Source organism: Triticum aestivum, chromosome 3A (assembly GCF_018294505.1).
Source record: "Triticum aestivum cultivar Chinese Spring chromosome 3A, IWGSC CS RefSeq v2.1, whole genome shotgun sequence".
NCBI classification, from domain to species: domain Eukaryota; kingdom Viridiplantae; phylum Streptophyta; class Magnoliopsida; order Poales; family Poaceae; genus Triticum; species Triticum aestivum.
The window spans coordinates 211,952,523-211,956,805 of record NC_057800.1 but is presented as its reverse complement, the minus strand read 5'-3'; positions in this window follow the sequence as shown (position 1 = coordinate 211,956,805).

The following is a 4,283-nucleotide window of genomic DNA, read 5'->3' as shown; positions in this document are numbered from 1 at the left end:
AGTTTAATTGTGACATCAATATCTTCTAACTCAGCAGGTGCAATATCATGCATAATTTCTTTGTATAAGTTAAAGGGTATTGCACTAGCACTAGCACCCATATCACATAAGCCATGATAACAATGATCTCCTATTTTAACAGAAATAACAGGCATGCCTACCACAGGTATGTGTTTATCTTTAGCACAAGGTTTGGCAATTCTAGCAGTTTCCTCACAGAAATAAATAACATGCCCATCAATATTATCAAACAAGAGATCTTTCACAATAGCAATATTAGGTTCAACTTTAATCTGCTCAGGAGGTGTATAAGTTCTAATATTGCTTTTACGAACCACAGTTGAAGCTTTAGCATGATCCTTTATCCTAACAGGGAAAGGTGGTTTCTCAACATAAGAAGTAGGAACAACAGGATCATTATAAGTGATAGTCTTTTCTTCAACTTTAATAGGTGCAGCTACTTTTACTTCTATGGGAGGATGATATTTAAACCACCTCTCCTTGGGGAGATCAACATAAGTAGCAAAAGATTCATAGAAATAAGCTCCTATCTCAGAGTCAAGTCCATATTTAGTGCTAAATTTACGGAAAACATCGGTATCCATAAAAGATTTAACACAATCAAACTTAGATGTCATACCTGACTCCTTACCTTCATCGAGATCCCAATCTTCAGAGTTGCGTTTAATTCTATCCAATAAATTCCATTTGAATTCAATAGTCTCCATCATAAAAGAGCCAACACAAGAAGTATCGAGCATGGTGCGATTGTTATCAGAAAGCCAAGCATAAAAACTTTGAATAATTATTTCTCTTGAGAGCTCATGATTGGGGCATGAATATAACATTTATTTAAGCCTCCCCCAAGCTTGAGCGATGCTTTCTCCTTCGCGAGGCCAAAAATTATACATATAATTGCGATCACAATGAACAAGGTGCATAGGATAAAATTTCTGATGAAATTCCAAGTTCAATCGTTTGTAGTTCCATGATCCCGTATCATCACATAGCCTATACAATGTTGATGTGTCTCCCTTCAAAGATAAAGGGAAGATCTTCCTCTTAATAACATCACCGGGCACTCCTGCAAGCTTAAATAATCCACAAACTTCATCCACATATATTAGGTGCTCATCAGGATGCTTTGTTCCATCTCCTGCAAAAGGATTAGCTAGCAGTTTTTCTAACATACCCGAAGGAATCTCGAAGTGAACATTTTAATTCTCATTTTCATTTTCAGTAGGTTCAGTAGGTTGAGGAGAAACTCTTTGCTCTACTGGTCGGGTTGAAGATACACCGAACAAGCCCCTCAGAGGATTACTTTCCATAGTAACAAGTGACAGTAAATTTCAGCACACTATATAAATTTTTCCTTACCAAATTCCACCTACCAAAGGCGCTTCACCCCCCGGCAACGGCGCCAGAAAAGAGTCTTGATAACCCACAAGTATAGGGGTTCTATCATAGTCCTTTATTGATAAGTAAGAGTGTCGAACCCAACGAGGAGCAGAAGGAAATGATAAGCGGTTTTCAGTAAGGTATTCTCTGCAAGTACTGAAATAAGTGGTAACAGATAGTTTTGTGATAGGATAATTTGTAACGAGCAACAAGTAACAAAAGTAAATAAAGTGCAGCAAGTTGGCCCAATCCTTTTTGTAGCAAAGGACAAGCCTGGACAAACTCTTATATAGAGAAAAGCACTCCCGAGGACACATGGGAATTATCGTCAAGCTAGTTTTTATCACGTTCATATGATTCGTGTTCGGTACTTTGATAATTTGATATGTGGGTGGACCGGTGCTTGGGTGTTGTTTTTACTTGAACAAGCATCCCACTTATGATTAACCTCTATTGCAAGTATCCACAACTACAACAAAAGTATTAAGGTAAACCTAACCATAGCATGAAACATATGGATCCAAATCAGTCCCTTACGAAGCAACGCATAAACTAGGGTTTAAGCTTCTATCAGTCTCGCAACCCATCATCTACTTATTACTTCCCAATGCCTTCCTATAGGCCCAAATAATAGTGAAGTGTCATGTAGTCGACGTTCACATAACACCACTAGAGGATAGACAACATACATCTCATCAAAATATCGAACGAATACCAAATTCACATGACTACTAATAGCAAGACTTCTCCCATGTCCTCAGGAACAAACGTAACTACTCACAAAGCATATTCATGTTAATAATCAGAGGAGTAGTAATATGCATATGGGATCTGAACATATGATCTTCCACCAAATAAACCAACTAGCATCAACTACAAGGAGTAATCAACACTACTAGCAACCTACTAGTACCAATCCCGGACTTGGAGAGAAGAATTGGATACAAGAGATGAACTAGGGTTTGAGAGGAGATGGTGCTGGTGAAGATGTTGATGGAGATTGCCCTCTCCTGATGAGAAGAGCATTGGTGATGACGATGGTGATGATTTCCCCCTCCCGGAGGGAAGTGTCCCCGGCAGAACAGCTCTGCCGGAGCCCTAGATTGGTTCCGCCAAGGTTCCGCCTCGTGGCGGCGGAGTCTCGTCCCGAAAGGTTGCTGATGATTTTTCTTCGGATGAAAGACTTCATATAGCAGAAGATGGCCACCGGAGGACCAACAAGGGGCCCACAAGGTAGGGGGCGCGCCCTGGGGGGTAGGGCACGCCCCCACCCTCGTGGACAAGTGGTGGCCCCCTGACGTATTTCTTCTGCTCAGTATTTTTTATTATTTCCAAAAATGACTTTGGTGGAGTTTCAGGACTTTTGGAGATGTGCAGAATAGGTCTGTAATATTTGCTCCTTTTCCAGCCCATAATCCCAGCTGCCGGCATTCTCCCTCCGTATGTAAACCTTTTAAAATAAGAGAGAATAGGCATAAGTATTGTGACATAACGTGTAATAACAACCCATAGTGTAATAAATATCGATATAAAATCATGATGTAAAGTGGACGTATCAAAGCCCCATCTTGTTATCCTCGATGGCAACAATACAATATGTGCCTTGTTGCCCCTACTGTCACTGGGAAAGGGCACCGCAAGATTGAACCCAAAGCTAAGCACTTCACCTATTGCAAGAAAGATCAATCTAGTAGGCAAAACCAAACTGATAATTCGAAGAGACTTGCAAATATAACCAATCATACATAAAAGAATTCAGAAGATTCAAATATTATTCATAGATAAAATTGATCTAAACCCACAATTCATCGGTCTCAACAAACACACCGCAAAAGAAGATTACATCAAATAGATCTCCACGAGAGAGGGGGAGAACATTGTACTGAGATCCAAAAGGAGAGAAGAACCATCTAGCTAATAACTATGGACCCGAAGGTCTGAGGTAAACTACTCACACTTCATCGAAGGGGCTATAGTGTTGATATAGAAGCCCTTCGTGATCGATGCCCCCTCTGGCGGAGCTCCCGTACAGGCCCCAAGATGGGATCTCGTGGGTACAGAAGGTTGTGGTGGTGGAATTAGGTTTTTGGCTCCGTATCTGATCGTTTGGGGGTACGTAGGTATATATAGGACGAAGGAGTACGTCGGTTGAGCAACAGGGGGTCCACAAGGGTGGAGGGCGCGCCTTGGGGGGTAGGGGCACCCCTTACCTCGTGGCCTCCTCCTTTATTTTTTGACGTAGGGTCCAAGTCTCCTGGATCATATTCGTCCTGAAAATCGCGTTCCCGAAGGTTTCATTCCGTTTGGATTCCGTTTGATATTCTTTTTCTGCGAAACACTGAAATAGGCAAAAAAAATAGCAATTCTGGGCTGGGCCTCCGGTTAATAGGTTAGTCCCAAAAATAATATAGAAGTGAATAATAAAGCCCAATAATGTCCAAAACAGTAGATAATATAGCATGGAGCAATCAAAAATTATAGATACGTTGGAGATGTATCAAGCATCCCCAAGCTTAATTCCTGCTCGTCCTCGAGTAGGTAAATGATAAAAACAGAATTTTTGATGCGGAGTGCTACTTTGCATAATTTCAATATAATTCTTCTTAATTGTGGTATGAATATTACATCCGAAATATTTAAGACAAAAGTTTAATATTGACATAAAAATAATAATACTTCAAGCATACTAACTAAGCAATCATGTCTTCTCAAAATAACATGGCCAAAGAAAGTTATCCCTACAAAATCATATAGTCTGGCTATGCTCTATCTTCACCACACAAAGTATTTAAATCATGCACAACCCTGATGACAAGCCAAGCAATTGTTTCATACTTTTGACATTCTCAAACTTTTTCAATTCACGCAATACATGAGCGTGAGCC